The sequence below is a fragment of the Rhynchophorus ferrugineus genome, unplaced genomic scaffold, assembly GCF_030347505.1.
Source record: "Rhynchophorus ferrugineus isolate W39M unplaced genomic scaffold, kcgeb_rfMv2 rfM1, whole genome shotgun sequence".
NCBI classification, from domain to species: domain Eukaryota; kingdom Metazoa; phylum Arthropoda; class Insecta; order Coleoptera; family Curculionidae; genus Rhynchophorus; species Rhynchophorus ferrugineus.
The window spans coordinates 8,161,220-8,181,531 of NW_027472580.1; positions in this window are offsets into that span (position 1 = coordinate 8,161,220).

Sequence of the window (20,312 nt, forward strand, 5' to 3'; positions counted from 1 at the left end):
TTGGCTACTAGGAGTGTAATCGGTTCTTTCTCGTCAACCCATTAAGAATTTTTTGTACTTTTAGTAACCATTGTAAACACGATATCTTGATGTTATTGTAATCTTAATTTTTGTATTAGGATGCATCCCTTCATTTTCAGAATCCAACGTCCTGGTTATTCTATTACGGTACATCTCAGTCTCATGCATAAAGGGAATGATATTTTTTTCTTTACAATACTCTTAATATATGAAGACCTATAATTTCATTTTGTTTGTTTTTTTTAATGAATTTGTTTAAATTATAATTCGAAATTAATACAATCTTTAAGAAGATTATGACTAGTGTCAGAATAGTATTTGGATTTGGATTCTTTTTAAGGAAATTTTTTCATCTCTCTTCAATATCCTACTTAGTATCTCTTACTTTCGTGTAATAATCATATATTTCTTTAATAGTCGTTCAATCTAAATCTCTTGAATTGATTCTTGCTATAATTCTTCAAGACAATTGTTTAAACTATTGGTTCTTTATATTCTTTTTTTTTGCATTCGGTTACCGATCTTTTGTGTCATTTTGATATTTAAACATTTGACATGAACTAGTATGCAAATTCGGAGTTGACTATTCAATTATTTATTGATAAGTTGGTGATAAGTTTAATTAAATTAATGGTAAATTACTAATTTGGGTTGTTATGATATTTAAGAAAAAAATAATTAGGACAATTTAATTTCACTTTTTGGTCTACAATCGACAATTGAGCTGAAATTGCCCTAATGTATATTAATTTTTTGTTTTTTCAAGTTTTTCTCTGTCATTTTAGAATAAAGATTTCTGGACTTTCTTTCTCTTTCTGTTTTCAAATATACCTAAATAATTAACCTGTTTGATTATCAAATTTAAAAATACTTCAAAATTCAGTGATGTTTCTGGCGTTGCTTAAATTAGCATGGGAAGTCCAACAATTTTTAATTTAACCAGTAAGTAAAAATAATAAAAACTAAAATGAAAATAAAAAGTGTAAATATAAAAAGAGTTTAAGGTAGAATTGTCTTATATATAAAAAGTTCTTAGATAGAGAAAGTTATCTGAAGATATATATTATAAAAGATAATTGGTACCTTTGTATTTCCACAAGATTAATATAATCCATTTTTTATTGCTAATGAACCATTATGTATAATCATCATTGTTTTCTCTTTCGTGTCATTAAGCAGACATTGATAAGTTAAATAATCATAGTCTATATTATTTAATTATTAACAACATAGATGTAGAATAATGTAGTTATACCAACCAAGATATCTTAAAATGTCCTCGATTGTTGTTACAGCAAACATATCAATATTTTGTATATGCTGTTTCTTGACTTTATGTCATTCACAAAAGTTTATTCAAAATGGAGTTAAAAATCAGCGATGATTTCCTTTCTGGTGTGTTATTTCGAAGATTTTTAAGCGTTTGTCTACTATTGATAAATCAACTCCTATTGATTTAAAAGGTTATTGAATTGGTTGATTGGCAATTTCCAATTACTGATCTCTATCGACTTGCTTTTATAAAAATTCACTTATTGAAAAAATTTTTATTTTAAAGAAAATTTCTTTAAATATTTTCAACAATTTCTTTCCATCCTTCTAGAAACATGGCGATATCGTGCCAAAAGAACGACGTTCAAGCAAACCAATCATCGACACATTTTCGCACTTTATCAGTCTTGTGATTACGGTGGATGCAGCAGATTTTCCCATTCAAGGCTTAAAAGTGTATCCTTCACAGCTCTTGCAACATGTAACACTCATGTAACAACTTTTCGTCTGCTTCTCGCTATTGCATGTTATTATTGCAACAGCATGTTTCTTGTTCCTCATTTGTTCAATTTTAAATAATAGTTTTAATCGGTTTTAGCAACTTGTGCAGTACTAGCGCACAAGAAAACTTAATGATTATACCGCTTAGGTGTCGATGTGGATGGCTCTCCTAGACTAACGGATTACCCTTTGAACTTGGGATATTTACTGTAGATGAAATTTGAGTCGCCAATAACAACACCTTACAAGCTTCATTTTTTCAGCAGTTCATGAAATATCGATCTTGAAAAGGTTTATAAACCTCTGGAATCAGATAATTCACCAACTGCTAAGCTATCTGAAAGTTATTTGAGAGTTTGAGTTGGACTTTCGAGCAATAAGTGTTACAATACATTGTCTTACAATTTTTGGTCCACCAGGCTGTTCGTTGCCACTGAAATCATCGTAACTAGTTATATATCGTTGAAACCAAAACTGTAAGTGGGGGTACGACAAAGCAGTATAAGTTTTTAAAAGTGTTTCGGCAGCAATTTTTTGCAAAAATAACAAAGGCAAAGATTTTAACAGAGATGATAGTAAAATTCCTTGGTTGCGCGCGTGTCATTGACCAGAACTGTTCATGCTGAACTGAGCATGTTGATGAACAATTCATAAACATTTGAAAATATTAAGTTAACCTAAAACTATTTTGTCTCTACTACATTCGTAAATAACAACGCGATGCTGTGAAATCTGTCAGGCTAGTTTAGTTTTGGTGCGCATGAGCAATTCTAGCCAATCTCACGCGCACGATTATGGCATTTTACTGTCAAAGAGTTAGGTTAGGATGTCTAATAGGTTGTAACTTCGTAAGTTTACAGACACAAGCAGTTTAAATATATACCAAATATATGAAAACAATGTAAAATATATTTAACTAAATGAGGTGTACGGAAGCTGATGCTGAGTAACACATGGGCTGAAAAGTCACGGGTCTAACACACATTCACTGCTTTTTCAGTTAGTACTTACATTCAAAAGAAAACTGTTAAAATTTGATGATATTATATAAATAAGTTTGTGAGTTATTATGTTAAGAATGACACTACTATCGTTATTTTCAATACAATGGATCAAAAACAAATTCTTCAAAAAAAGTTTTAATTTTATACTGCTTCTTGATCGGGAATTGAAGTGTTAACTCCGCTCCATCAGAAACAACAATAAAACATTGGTTTGTTGACTTCAAACGTGGTCGTAGAGACACCGATGAATTCAGAATCTGAATCACCAGAAAAATCCACAAATCGTTTTGAATGATCTAAAAGTGAAGTTCCGTGAATTAGCTACCATCGTAGAGATATCAAAGGAACGTATTGGTTTTATATTGTATGAGCATTTAACTATGAGAAAGTTCTGTTCAAAGTGAGTACCGCGTTTGATCACTGTTAACCAAAAACAAGAACGTGTTGATGATTCTGAGCAATGTTTGGCCATGTTTTTTTTACGTCGATACGTGACAATGGATGAAACATGGTTCCATCACTTCACGTCGGAACCAAAAACGATCGTCATCTGAGTGCACAGCAACTGATGACAGGCCCATTTTAAGGCAAAAGTACAATTGTTTTACAAAAATGGTCTTTAAATGTTAGAGCGGCGCTGGAATGATTGTGTGGCTCTTGATGTAGATTACGTTGATCAAATAAAGCCAATTTTGAATAAAAAACCGCGTCTTTTTTGTTACTCTCGGGACTTTCAGTGTATGTGTTCTAGATATTTGTTTTAAACATAACTTTTCTAATACAAGTTTCGAATATCCTACGCAATGCGAAAATGATTTTCTCCCTTGTTATATGGGGTATTCGCGGCATTCAACACCTCCCCAACTTTATAAAATCAATAATTAAGCGGTTTTCCTTATCATACGAAACCTTCCCTCTGCCCGGCTACAAGGGCGGAATGGAAAGGGTGAAAATTTTTACAGACTCAATTCTGTCGGAGAGCAGAAACAGGGAACGACTAATTTGTTTGCGAGATGATGATATATATCGAGGGTCCACTGATGGCGTCAGATGGTTGTCTGTTTCGTGTTCGGAATAGAGACGTAAAGTGTTTTCGGAATTGAAAGTTATTGCTTTAGCAGTTCGGTGTATTAGATGAAATAATATCTCGGTAAACTCATTATTTTTACATTAAAAAAATTGCTTTTTTCAATTCACAAAACCAGCTATAATGTGAAGCATTTTTTAAAATTATCTAGTCATATTATACGTCATACATACTGGTAGAATAAGTGGGATCTTACAAGCCTACCCTATGGAACTCCAGCCGAAATAGGTTTCGAAACCACCACTCGACAATCGATCAAGTGCATAGACAAAAGCGTTGAGAATGCCCTTTCATGACTGGGTATGGAATTTGGGATTAATCTACCGAATTGCTACCGCGGAATTGTTATCGACTGTATAGAGCAGATACAGGAGTGAGACCCTAAATTTTCTTTCAAAAAATATATGATTCCAATATTAGGGTAGTGTCTTGGGACTACTCCTGTATCTGCTCTATACTGCTGAAGTCTCAACTACCAAAGAAAAACTACTTGGCATGATTTCTGACGATACAGTTATCATGGTAAAAAAAGTAACTCTATCTAAGGCAGGAGAAAAAATACTGGTAGGGTTCAAAAAGATCTACAAATGAACTAGACTGGTAAATACAGCTAATAAATGGCAATCAAAAAGCGAAGCAGATTAGGCTCGAAATCAAACAACTGTACTGGTTAGTCGGAAGATACTCTCAACTTGACCTAGTATTAAAGAGATTGGTTTATTAGTCAATCATAAAGCCAATTTGTCCAAAACGCTCCCAAAACAGAGTTCTACGATTAATTACCAATGCATATCGCTACTTAACCAACGAAGAGCTGCACGATAACCTCGAAATCAAATAGATATACGAAGTGATCCAAGATTTCGACTTAAAACATGAACTAACAGGTCAGTTGAAAAGGCACCGGCCTACCATAGTAAAACACATTTTTTTGGCAAAATTAGTTTTTTTAACATAATTCCCTTCAAGGGTAATACAGTGATTATAGCGACCCTCCAACTTTTCGATACTATTTTTGTAGTACGATTTGTCATTTGCTTCAAAATAGGCCTCTGTTTCGGCGATCACTTCTTCATTCGACGAAAATTTCTTCCCAGTGAGCATTTTTTTGAGATCTAAGGACAGAAAATAGTCACTAGGGGCCAGATCTGGAGAATACGGTGGTTGACTTCGAAGCCCAATTCATGGATTTTTGAGACTTTTTCTTCAAATGCGGTATTTCGGCGATTTCGTCCTTCAAACGGTCCAATAACTCTATGTAATAGTCGCTGTTGATAGTCCTTTCTTTTTCAAGGTAGTCAATGAAAATTAATCCATGCGCATCCCAAAATACAGACACCATAACCTTGCCAACCGACTGTTGCGTTTTCCCACGCTTTCATCGTGTGCAGTCCACTCTGATGATTGTCGATTGGACTTCGGAGTGAAATGATGGAGCTATGTTTCACCCATTGTCACATATCGATGCAAAACTTGGGTTTATTACGCTTGATCATCTTCAAACACTGCTCCGAGTCATCAACTCGTCGTTGTTTTTGGTTAAAAGTAAGCTCTCGCGGCACCCACTTTGCACAGAGCTTTCTCATACCTAAATATTCGTGAATGATATAATGTACACATAACGTATAATGTTCAGTTAATAGAGTATCTATAAGATATTAATAGAGCTTTAGAGTATCTGCTATTTCATTCAAGTTCAATTTACGGTTATTCAAAATCATTTTGTCGATTTTTTTGATGTTTTCGTCGGTAACAACCTCTTTTGGGTGTCCACTGCGTTCACCGTCTTCGGTGCTCAATTCACCACGTCTAAACTTGGCATACCAATACTTGATGGTGGATTTTTCTGGGGCAGTATTTGGAAACTCGGCATCAAGTCAAGTTTTTGCTTCGACTGTATTTTATATCCATTTTTTAACAATAAAAAAAGTTGTTTCACTCAAAATGCTATAATTCGCAAGCTAATGATCCGACAGCTGTCAAATTTATACACGCATGTTTTATTAGATTAGGGCTAACTAAAAAACGTATGGATTTGATTCTAGTAGCGCCACCTATGTGTCAGGCCGGGGACTTTTGAATTGACCTGTTAGGTCTGTTAAATAACAGCAGCGTGGAAGCAATACAGCTACTGGACAACACGTAGTATATTAGGAAATTAATGCGAACCAAGCCAAACGAAATTGTTTAGTTTTTTCTTAACTTTAGCTTACATGATTTAGTTTTAGTTTAATTTCTGAAATACATACTAATGTAACATATTAGTCCCGTACTCGCCTTGCCTGTATGTTAACGGAAGTACAATAAAACAGTAGTAATGAATTAATTTGTAAATTAAGATTGCGCTAACCATGTCTAATATAAGATGTAATAAATAAATAAGACTATAAAAAATATCCTTGATTTGTTTGTGATAGTAAATTTGAAGAAATATGTTCTTTAGAAATTTATGGTGATACTAATCCGTTAATCACAATTGTTTGTTTTGGTTTGACTGATTTAAATGTGGTAATAACAGGAGAAAAATATTTCCATTAAGACTTAAACCAGCTTTTTCTAAATACTTATGTGAGCTATATTTATATAGAGCTAGAATATTTACAGCAAAATGTCCCTAATGTCATATCGAATTAATTGTTTCACAGTCATTAAAGAACTATGCATTGTGAAAGTATACGAGGTAATTTCCCTAAACCCCATTGCCGGAATGCTGATGATGATAACGCGCTTTCATGATCTGAGAATTAAGATAGATCCACTTATTTCACCAGAAATTGCATACTTGTTGTGCAATCTAACTTCATTCTTCGTAATGAAGATCACTGATTCATAGTTTTCCACGTCTCATCTTAGAGAGGGCCAATGATGATCATTGGAACTGACCGAATGAAATATCCCAAGATCAAAGTCTATGTCAATGTCGAATATCATTGGATATTATCATTTCCGCAACAGAAATATAAACAGCGATATCGTTTTCAAACCCCATCAATCATTCAACTCATTAAATACGACAACTTTTGGGGAATTTCTGTGTTTACAAGGTTTCCATTCATTGCGTTCGTTGAACTTTCATATATATAAAAAGCACGCTACATTAATGTAATAGTTTCGGTAATAACCTTGACTGTTAATTTTGCGATTAACTTTTATACTAGATGAAGGCGTTGAATGTCAATGCAAAGTTATTAATATATGGAATTAATGATAGTTTTAATTTAAAAATAACCAATAAACAACATTGTGTTTTGATCAGTTCAGTTTTTCAGAAAACACAGCGAAATTCAGCGATGTATATGCAAACTACATCACTATCCAATTTGCTGTAATTTTAAACATACCAATGACTGTTAAAGTATAGTATTTCTTCTTTTGCTAAAAGAAGGCTTCTGTATTAAGTACAATAATACAAGTACAATAATAGCATGTTATAAATATGTTAAGTTATTTGTTAGAAATACAATTAAGTATCAGTCAAGAGAGAAACCACGTTGTTGTTGTATATAATTTATTTTTTGTTTATAGTCTCTTCTAAAGTTTAGATAGATGTATTAAATCAATAAAGTTGTTTGTTAACGTAAATTCAGAATACCAATTAATAAGCAAAAATCGCCACAGGTTATGGGCCTATTTTCTAATAGTGAAATTGATTTAATTAAACATATTAAAGTATGGATGCATAAAATTCGAGATTTGCTGGATTACCAGGAGGGAGGTTTAGATGCAATCGATGGCAAATTGATGAAACAGGACGCGTTGGCGACAGACGCTGATGACAAGATGGTGAAGAATCATTAAGTGTAATCGGATTTGTATAAAAAAGCTAACAGTTATGCCAAGTCTATGATAATAAGTTCAATGACAGATGTTGTTTATCAAAAAAATATTGACAAAGAGGCGGCTTACGAAGTGTGGGAGGCATTGAAATAAAATTTTAGCATCGTCCAAGGATCAGTTATTTAAAATATGTACCGATTTTCTTGCGTTTGGTTGGATACAAGGAGAGGATGTCGCAACACATATTGCAAAATTCATCAATGCAAATTACGCGCATGCAAAATCAACTATCAAGGATTGATATACTAAGTTTAAACGTGGTGAAATGAGCACCGAAGACGGTGAACACAGTGGACGCTCAAAAAAGGTTTTTACCGACGAAAACATTTTAAAAAATCCACAAAATGATTTTTAATGACCGTAAATTGAAATTTAACGAAACACCAGACACTTTAAAGATATCAACTGAATGTGTATCAACTGAATGAATATCATATCATTCACGAATATTTGGGTATGAGAAAGCTCTGTACAAAGTGGGTGTCGCGCGGGATTACTTTTGCCTAAAAACAACGACGAGTTGATGATTCAGAGCAGTGTTTGAAGATGATCAAGCGTAATAAACCCGAGTTTTTGAGTCGATATGTGACAATGGATGAAACATGGCTCTATCATTTCACTCCGAAGTCTAATCGACAGTCATGTAAGTGGACTGCGCTTTTCATTGACTAATTTGAAAAAGGAAAGACAATCAACAGCGACTTGACTATTACATAGTGTTATTGGACGGTTTGAAGGACGAAATTGCCGAAAAACGTCCGCATTTGAAGAAAAAGAAAGTACTGCTTCACCAAGACAATGCACCGTATCACAAGTCACTGTAAACGATGGCAAAAATCCATTAATTGGGCTTCGAAATGCTTCGTCATCCACTGTATTCTCCAGATCTGACCCCCCGTGACTATTTCCTGTTCACAGATCTCAAAAGAATGCTCGCTGGGAGGAAGTTTTCGTCGAATGAAGAGGCGATGAAACTGAGGCCTATTTTGAAGTAAAGGGCAAATCTTACAACAAAAATGGTATCGAAAATTTGGAGGGTGACTGTAATCAGTGTATCACCCTTGAAGGGAATTATGTTGAATAAAAAATCTAATTTTAAGGCCAACTATGGTAGGCCGGGGACTTTTCAATTGACTTGTTATAAATAAGTTTAGGGGGCAAAAGTACTTGTAACTATTACAAACAATCGAGCCATTGGAGAAAACAATTAGTGGATTAACAATGGGACTATGAAACATGTGACAAATAGATCAGATTATTTTGTCATCTACGAAGCATTCAGTTAACCACAATGCTTTAAAAGTACCGGAAAATAATTTTTAATTGCGTATGGAAAAGGAACAATTTGCTTCTCATCAACAGTTGAAGACAGATGTGAAGAAATAACATTGAAGGATGTCTGGTACTGAATATTTCCAAAAATGTATTTTCTGTTCTAGCTGCTCATGAACGAAATGAAAATAGTTAGTTTCAGTCAAAGCCTAATATATGTCCTGTTCTATAAATATTCAAGCTCAATTGAAATTATGTGGTTTTCCTGCAGTAAATGGTACTGTGTATTAAACCATTAGTACCGGAGCTCGAGTTGATATATGTTCTGTTGTCGAGGGAAAATCTGATCTGTTACAGTTATGATACAACTGTAACAGATCAGAGAAATGGTGTCATTAAGATAAACGTCACGTGTGAAATCAAAACTCAAGAAGGATTTTTGTATTGAAGTCAAGATAGATAAAGCCGAAATCTGTGAACCATGTACGTATGGAAAGGCACATCGTTTACCATTTGGTACAAGAGATATATGACAAAACTGCAGGTGAACTAATGTCAACAGATGTATGTGGATTTATTGATGAATCATTCGGAAAGAAGCGTTACTTTGTTTTATATAAGGATAGTTATACAAAATTTAGGTAAGGTTATTTAATTGCACAAAAGTCAGAGGTAATTGAACACGAAACGAAATGTATAAGAACAGTACAGAAACTATTTTATCAATACAAACATGATTTGATAAAATTATTTTAGAGAAAATTTTCTGTCTGGAAAGTATACATAAAAGAATTAGGGGCTTTTGAGGAATGTAAGAGGCCCTTTCATACATTCTTACAGGGCATAGGGTTTAAATGGTGTAAAGATAACCCTAGGTTTAATAGAACTTTGAAACATTACCTTAAAAAGACAGTAACATAAAAGTGTAAAGACAACAAAAAGTGATAAAGAAAAAGCTAAAAGTTACAATAGCATTCGATTAGGTTTTGTTGCTCACTATATTTATTAACAATTAATTGCAGATATATTGCTGGTCGAGGAGGATATTCTATCAAAAACTGTTTGGATATGTGGAAAGTAGCATTGTCACCCAAAACACTTTCGGTTTGGATGAGCTCGATAAGACATACAGAGGAAGTAATTGATAAATGGTGGAATGGTGAAGATGTTTTATATTTAGAAAGAGTTAGTTAATTAGAAATTAACAATTTAGTGATTGAAGTGGAGAGTGAGTCGGAAAGTGAAAGTGACTGAAAGAAACTTTCAGGATATGTGATAATGCCGTGCAATGCTTAAAATTCCTGAGACAGAATGATGAGAGTGGAAACAACTAAAGTTATGCACATAATTAATTGAATATAACTGTAGAGAATGATATTCTAGGGCGTGAAAGATTTGTGTGCACAGATATGATTGTAATTGATCAAAATTAAATATGAGCATTAGGTTAGAAGGTATGAGGAGAGAATGAATACTAACTGTTTTGTAGATATGGTAAATGCATTAGGCAGAATTCACTGATTAGGCACACCATCGAAGGAAACAAGAACTAAATGTAAAAAGGTAAATATGCTCTCGAATGAAAGTGAAATACGTTTCTCAAATACACAATTGTTAACTAGGTGGATTATACCTCCGGGGGGATAACACTACATAAAAAAAAAACTCTACCTCTATGTTCTTAATTGTCCTTAAAAGTCCTTCGATAATATATAATATATATACAATATATATATATATATATATATACATATATATATATATATATATATAAATATATATATACATATATATATATATATATATATATATATATATATATATATATATATATATATATATATATATATATATTTATATATATGTATTACATAATATTTATTACATTAATATATATATATATATATATTACTATTAATTAATAAGTAATTAATACTATTAATGTAATAAATATTACTTGATATAAATTATACTTGATAACATTTTGTTCAGTTATTTTATTTAGATTAAATTTTTCTTGTATGTCAAAGCCAAACTGAACCAAAACTCAGAGTTTATGCGGCAACATTGCAATGTTTCCACGTCACAAATATCCATGACGCATTACTAAAAAACATTGAATAGACTATATGTAGTTGTTAGACAGATATATAAGTGTCAGTTAAGAGAAAAACCACGTTGTTGTTGATATAATAAGACTCAATCGATTAATTTAATATTTTCTATTAACTACATCTTATATTTACACTGTCCTAAAAAGGATGACATTTCATTAAAACATGTACTTTTTGATAATATTTGAAATATCTAGAAAATAAAAGAGTTATAGGTGTAAAGTATACAAATATGACCACTTTTAATTCTTACCTTTACTATAATTTTCAAATAAGTTCTGTCTCCATATTATTTAACATAAAAATATATAATATAAAATTAACCTATAAATGACTGCAACTCTCGTAAACAACAAGGCTAGCAACATAGAAACTGATACGTAGCTGTAAAATATGTCAATATGGCTAGATTAGAACTGTTCTGGTCAATCAAACCATACTGTTGAGTCGTTTTACTGCCGTCTCGTTTTTTGGGGTTAAGGAGATATATTACGAGGTGCCTAAGGGAAGATTCATTCATGAATTAGACCCAGAATCACAGGTTGGGTCATTGCTTTCAGTTTTCATAAATCTTTAATTGTACTTTCTTGAATAAAATATTTGGATACACAATAAAATTCAAAAGACGATATTTCAATATACAATTGTCTGTCTTATATTTATGCATTATTTAAAAAAACCCAGACAATGTGCGCGTGAACTACGCAAAAAAGGAGAACTTTGAAAGGTCAATGTTTTCTGACCATGGAAGAGTGCAAACAAAGCCACTATAGAATGTAATGGGATTGCTAAATGCAACGGAAATAATTGTAATTTACTGGTATTTTCTGAATTACACTACGAGTAATATTTTAAAAATTAAAGGTTATTAAAAATTACTCTATAATATATTAAATTGATTAGAGAGTAGCTCTAATATTGTGTACTTTAATTTAATATACAGCAACGTCTTTTATTGAGTATTAAATATTAATACACAATATATTTATAACACTGTTTGACATACTTTTTTTTAACATAAATAATATTACATGTTTTGAATTCCATATTCCATTGTTAAAAACATTGTCTATTGATCTGTCTATAACACGTCACCTTCCTTAGTAATGGTGTGAATATTATTTACCCTTAAAAGCTGTTTTACTCCACAATTTCAGCCGATATTCTTCTATACCTATTGCATATGCAGTGTTAAATCAAATACAAAGAATACAGTAGGAAAGTTTGTTCTGATTTAAGAGTAGTTGCTATATTACTTGGACTACAGGAAGGTGTTACGAAATATTGTGGTTTTCTCTGTTTGTGGGACAGTAGAGACACCAAAAGCCACAATGAAGTTAAAGATTGGCGAAAAAGAACTGACTTTATTTATAGTAAATCAAACGTTAAATATAAAACTCTTATTTCACAAGAAAATGTAATTATTCCACCTGTACATATAAAACTTGATTTAATGAAATATTTTGTCAAGGCCATGGATGAAAATGGTAAAAGATTTTTGTAATTGAAAACTGTTTACTCTAAATTAAGTGATGCTAAATTAAAACAATGCTTTTTTGTTGGCACAGAAATAAGGAAACTTATAAAAAAATCATGAATTCGATGAAAATTTTACCGCGAAACAGTTACAATTACTTGGTAACCCCTAAAGAAAGTAATTCATGGATTTTTAGTGCAATTTAAATCTCAAAGAAAATGCCGAGTTTTCAGTGAATTACTTCTTATAAAAATGTAAAGCAATGAGAGGCAGAATGTTTTTAAAAATGCATTTCTTGCATTCGCATTTCGATTTTGTCCATAATTTTGGAGTGGTGAGTGACGAACAAGGTGAACGCTTCCACTAGGATATCAAACAGATAGAAGAGCATAATCAAGTAAGATGGAATGCTAAAATGTTAGCAGATTACCGCTAGTTTGTAATGAAAAATTTTTATGTTCAGCAGGTACAGTTTGACAAAAAGGCCGTTTTATTTAATGTTATAGAACAAAAAATATGTCACACAGTGTAATTATTAACAGGATGGCCCGTATTAAAAGACCAAACAATTAAAAAATAATATTCAATATAAAATAAATAATAATAAAACAATATAATGCATGGTCCATGTACGGGTACAGCTTCTATTATTCAGCTATAACACTTCGTCATATTCCAGCATTATTGATAATAATATTAAGTTCACTATCATATACTATTGATTCCCATTTCGAGCAAAATGTGCAAGGGGCCAATAATATAATTAATGAACAATTTTAACCTAAGCCGGATTGGTTGTAAAGGCGATGGGACGGTCCTCCTACTGTTGCGATAGCCGCGGGTTCGAATCCTGCTGGGGAATGGTCGTAAATTTATGTTTTTGATTGTTCAATATTTGTGAATGTTCTAGGCAAGAGTGTAAACTCCGACGAGGAAAATGATCTGTCACGCCAGTAACCCGGCTAGGTAATACCGGATGTCTTCTGAGATAATTTCTAAAGCTGGTCACTCGCCAGTCGGTAGGCTTAATGCTGAGGACCGCGGTTGGGAGCCCACGTTAAACTATTTTGCATAGAGTATATAATAATTTATATTAATTATAATTTCTTAATGATTCAAGATATAACACGAATTAAAAAAATATCAGGAAACAAGTAGAATGTCACAGCCTGTTTTAATTTCTCCCCTACATTAAGAGGGGACCTCATCGACAAACATCGGACTGAAAGAGAAAATAATCCGCAGCGATATCAGGACATATTTTCAGGCCATCAGGAGGAGGCTGCACTTTGCATCCGAAGCAATTACGTCTAGACAAACGGCATGCATCCCCGTCCGGAGATATTTACACGCAAAAATTGCCTCCGAGTTCGTTCTATTCTCCCCTCGTTCTCTGGGGGGTTCAAGCTCCTCCACGTGTGGCAAATGTCAATCGCCCGGCAGCGCCGATGTCGACTTTTTTATATTATTCGCCGTTCTGCGTCGTTCGTAGTCCTTCGGACTTTCAGCGTTTCGATAGCGTAGGTTGGAGAGAATTGTTACAGTCTCCAGTTAATATTTATGGTTAATGCTAAAATTAGTTAAGGACAAACTATTTTCAGTTTTAGGGGGCGAATTGGTCTTTTAGTGAATGCGTCATTCCAAAACTTTATGGCTGTAATATCCTTTAACTTTATCTAGTTTTTAATTATTAATTATTATAGCAATCAAGTAAAACAATACGAATAATCTATTTGTTTTTATCTTAATATGCTATAGAGTTTTTTAGCTTAACATCTTTGTCAATATTTTTAATGCTCACTATTAGTGCACACATGAGTTTTTCTAATAACAACTGAATTGGATCAAATAGTTTTATTCTTTTTAATCTTCTGATATTATTATCTAGAAGATGGAGACCCTCAACGTTGATGTGCTGATGAAGGGCCGTTCTGTGTCGTTCGTAGTCCTTCCGACTTTCAGCGTCTCGATAGCGTAGGTTGGAGAGAATTGTTACAGTCCCCTATTAATATTTATAGTTAATGCTAAAATTAGTAAAGGACAAACTATTTTCAGTTTTAGGCGGCGAATTGGTCATTTAGTGAATGCGTCATTTCAAATCTTTATGACTGTAATATCCTTTAACTTTATCTAGTTTTTTAATTATTAATTATTATAGCAATCAAGTAAAACAATACGGATAATCTATTTGTTTTTATCTTAATATGCTATAGACTTTTCAGCTTAACATCTATGTCAATGTTTTTAATGCTCACTATTAGTGCACACGTGAGTTTTTCTAATAACAACTGAATTGGATCAAATGGTTTTATTCTTTTTAATCTTCTGATATTATTATCTAGAAGATGGAGACCCTCAACGTTGATGTGCTGATGAAGGGCCGTTCCGTGTCGTTCGTAGTCCTTCCGACTTTCAGCGTCTCGATAGCGTAGGTTGGAGAGAATTGTTACAGTCCCCTATTAATATTTATAGTTAAGCTAAAATTAGTAAAGGACACACTATTTTCAGTTTTAGGGGGCGAATTGGTCTTTTAGTGAATGCGTCATTCCAAATCTTTATGACTGTAATATCCTTTAACTTTATCTAGTTTTTTAATTATTAATTATTATAGCAAACAAGTAAAACAATACGAATAATCTATTTGTTTTTATCTTAATATGCTATAGACTTTTCAGCTTAACATCTATGTCAATATTTTTAATGCTCACTATTAGTGCACACGTGAGTTTTTCTAATAACAACTGAATTGGATCAAATGGTTTTATTCTTTTTAATCTTCTGATATTATTATCTAGAAGATGGAGACCCTCAACGTTGATGTGCTGATGAAGGGCCGTTCCGTGTCGTTCGTAGTCCTTTCGACTTTCAGCGTTTCGATAGCGTAGGTTGGAGAGAATTGTTACAGTCCCCAGTTAATATTTATAGTTAATGCTAAAATTAGTAAAGGACAAACTATTTTCAGATTTAGGCGGCGAATTGGTCTTTTAGTGAATGCGTCATTCCAAATCTTTATGACTGTAATATCCTTTAACTTTATCTAGTTTTTTAATTATTAATTATTATAGCAAACAAGTAAAACAATACGAATAATCTATTTGTTTTTATCTTAATATGCTATAGACTTTTCAGCTTAACATCTATGTCAATATTTTTAATGCTCACTATTAGTGCACACGTGAGTTTTTCTAATAACAACTGAATTGGATCAAATGGTTTTATTCTTTTTAATCTTCTGATATTATTATCTAGAAGATGCAGACCCTCAACGTTGATGTGCTGATGAAGGGCCGTTCCGTGTCGTTCGTAGTCCTTTCGACTTTCAGCGTTTCGATAGCGTAGGTTGGAGAGAATTGTTACAGTCCCCAGTTAATATTTATAGTTAATGCTAAAATTAGTAAAGGACAAACTATCTTCAGATTTAGGCGGCGAATTGGTCTTTTAGTGAATGCGTCATTCCAAATCTTTATGACTGTAATATCCCTTAACTTTATATAATTTTTTAATTATTAATTATTATAGCAATCAAGTAAAACAATACGAATAATCTATTTGTTTTTATCTTAATATGCTTTAGACTTTTCAACTTAACATCTATGTCAATATTTTTAATGCTCACTATTAGTGCACACGTGAGTTTTTCTAATAACAAATGAATTGGATCAAATGGTTTTATTCTTTTTAATCTTCTGATATTATTATCTAGAAGATGCAGACCCTCAACGTTGATGTGCTGATGAAGGGCCGTTCCGTGTCGTTCGTAGTCCTTTCGACTTTCAGCGTTTCGATAGCGTAGGTTGGAGAGAATTGTTACAGTCCCCAGTTAATATTTATAGTTAATGCTAAAATTAGTAAAGGACAAACTATTTTCAGATTTAGGCGGCGAATTGGTCTTTTAGTGAATGCGTCATTCCAAATCTTTATGACTGTAATATCCTTTAACTTTATCTAGTTTTTTAATTATTAATTATTATAGCAAACAAGTAAAACAATACGAATAATCTATTTGTTTTTATCTTAATATGCTATAGACTTTTCAGCTTAACATCTATGTCAATATTTTTAATGCTCACTATTAGTGCACACGTGAGTTTTTCTAATAACAACTGAATTGGATCAAATGGTTTTATTCTTTTTAATCTTCTGATATTATTATCTAGAAGATGGAGACCCTCAACGTTGATGTGCTGATGAAGGGCCGTTCCGTGTCGTTCGTAGTCCTTCCGACTTTCAGCGTTTCGATAGCGTAGGTTGGAGAGAATTGTTACAGTCCCCTATTAATATTTATAGTTAATGCTAAAATTAGTAAAGGACAAACTATTTTCAGATTTAGGCGGCGAATTGGTCATTTAGTGAATGCGTCATTCCAAATCTTTATGACTGTAATATCCCTTAACTTTATATAATTTTTTAATTATTAATTATTATAGCAATCAAGCAAAACAATACGAATAATCTATTTGTTTTTATCTTAATATGCTATAGACTTTTCAGCTTAATATCTATGTCAATGTTTTTAATGCTCACTATTAGTGCACACGTGAGTTTTTCTAATAACAACTGAATTGGATCAAATGGTTTTATTCTTTTTAATCTTCTGATATTATTATCTAGAAGATGGAGACCCTCAACGTTGATGTGCTGATGAAGGGCCGTTCCGTGTCGTTCGTAGTCCTTTCGACTTTCAGCGTTTCGATAGCGTAGGTTGGAGAGAATTGTTACAGTCCCCAGTTAATATTTATAGTTAATGCTAAAATTAGTAAAGGACAAACTATTTTCAGATTTAGGCGGCGAATTGGTCATTTAGTGAATGCGTCATTCCAAATCTTTATGACTGTAATATCCCTTAACTTTATCTAGTTTTTTAATTATTAATTATTATAGCAAACAAGTAAAACAATACGAATAATCTATTTGTTTTTATCTTAATATGCTATAGACTTTTCAGCTTAATATCTATGTCAATGTTTTTAATGCTCACTATTAGTGCACACGTGAGTTTTTCTAATAACAACTGAATTGGATCAAATGGTTTTATTCTTTTTAATCTTCTGATATTATTATCTAGAAGATGGAGACCCTCAACGTTGATGTGCTGATGAAGGGCCGTTCCGTGTCGTTCGTAGTCCTTCCGACTTTCAGCGTTTCGATAGCGTAGGTTGGAGAGAATTGTTACAGTCCCCTATTAATATTTATAGTTAATGCTAAAATTAGTAAAGGACAAACTATTTTCAGATTTAGGTGGCGAATTGGTCATTTAGTGAATGCGTCATTCCAAATCTTTATGACTGTAATATCCCTTAACTTTATCTAGTTTTTTAATTATTAATTATTATAGCAAACAAGTAAAACAATACGAATAATCTATTTGTTTTTATCTTAATATGCTATAGACTTTTCAGCTTAATATCTATGTCAATGTTTTTAATGCTCACTATTAGTGCACACGTGAGTTTTTCTAATAACAACTGAATTGGATCAAATGGTTTTATTCTTTTTAATCTTCTGATATTATTATCTAGAAGATGGAGACCCTCAACGTTGATGTGCTGATGAAGGGCCGTTCCGTGTCGTTCGTAGTCCTTCCGACTTTCAGCGTTTCGATAGCGTAGGTTGGAGAGAATTGTTACAGTCCCCTATTAATATTTATAGTTAATGCTAAAATTAGTAAAGGACAAACTATTTTCAGATTTAGGCGGCGAATTGGTCATTTAGTGAATGCGTCATTCCAAATCTTTATGACTGTAATATCCCTTAATTTTATATAATTTTTTTAATTATTAATTATTATAGCAATCAAGCAAAACAATACGAATAATCTATTTGTTTTTATCTTAATATGCTATAGACTTTTCAGCTTAATATCTATGTCAATGTTTTTAATGCTCACTATTAGTGCACACGTGAGTTTTTCTAATAACAACTGAATTGGATCAAATGGTTTTATTCTTTTTAATCTTCTGATATTATTATCTAGAAGATGGAGACCCTCAACGTTGATGTGCTGATGAAGGGCCGTTCCGTGTCGTTTGTAGTCCTTTCGACTTTCAGCGTTTCGATAGCGTAGGTTGGAGAGAATTGTTACAGTCCCCAGTTAATATTTATAGTTAATGCTAAAATTAGTAAAGGACAAACTATTTTCAGATTTAGGCGGCGAATTGGTCATTTAGTGAATGCGTCATTCCAAATCTTTATGACTGTAATATCTTTTAACTTTATCTAGTTTATTAATTATTAATTATTATAGCAATCAAGTAAAACAATACGAATAATCTATTTGTTTTTATCTTAATATGCTATAGACTTTTCAGCTTAACATCTATGTCAATGTTTTTAATGCTCACTATTAGTGCACATGTGAGTTTTTCTAATAACAACTGAATTGGATCAAATGGTTTTATTCTTTTTAATCTTCTGATATTATTATCTAGAAGATGGAGACCCTCAACGTTGATGTGCTGATGAAGGGCCGTTCCGTGTCGTTCGTAGTCCTTTCGACTTTCAGCGTTTCGATAGCGTAGGTTGGAGAGAATTGTTACAGTCCCCTATTAATATTTATAGTTAATGCTAAAATTAGTAAAGGACAAAATATTTTCAGATTTAGGCGGCGAATTGGTCATTTAGTGAATGCGTCATTCCAAATCTTTATGACTGTAATATCTTTTAACTTTATCTAGTTTATTAATTATTAATTATTATAGCAATCAAGTAAAACAATACGAATAATCTATTTGTTTTTATCTTAATATGCTATAGACTTTTCAGCTTAACATCTATGTCAATGTTTTTAATGCTCACTATTAGTGCACATGTGAGTTTTTCTAATAACAACTGAATTGGATCAAATGGTTTTATTCTTTTTAATCTTCTGATATTATTATCTAGAAGATGGAGACCCTCAACGTTGATGTACTGATGAAGGGCCATTCCGTGTCGTTCGTAGTCCTTCCGACTTTCAGCGTCTCGATAGCGTAGGTTGGAGAGAATTGTTACAGTCCCCTATTAATATTTATAGTTAATGCTAAAATTAGTAAAGGACAAACTATTTTCAGTTTTATGGGGCGAATTGGTCTTTTAGTGAATGCGTCATTCCAAAACTTTATGGCTGTAATACCCTTTAACTTTATCTAGTATTTTAATTATTAATTATTATAGCAATCAAGTAAAACAACACGAATAATTTATTTGTTTTTATCTTAGTATGCTATAGACTTTTTTAGCTTAACATCTATGTCAATGTTTTTAATGCTCACTATTAGTGCACACGTGAGTTTTTCTAATAACAACTCAATTGGATCAAATGGTTTCATTCTTTTTAATCTTCTGATATTATTATCTAGAAGATGGAGACCCTCAACGTTGATGTGCTGATGAAGGGCCGTTCCGTGTCGTTTGCAGTCCTTCCGACTTTCAGCGTTTCGATAGCGTAGATTGGAGAGAATTGTTACAGTCCCCTATTAATATTTATAGTTAATGCTAAAATTAGTAAAAAACAAAGTATTTTCAGTTTTAGGCGGCGAATTGGTCATTTAGTGAATACGTCATTCCAAATCTTTATGACTGTAATATCCCTTAACTTTATCTAGTTTTTTAATTATTAATTATTATAGCAATCAAGCAAAACTATACGAATAATCTATTTGTTTTTATCTTAATATGCTATAGACTTTTCAGCTTAACATCTATGTCAATGTTTTTAATGCTCACTATTAATGCACACGTGAGTTTTT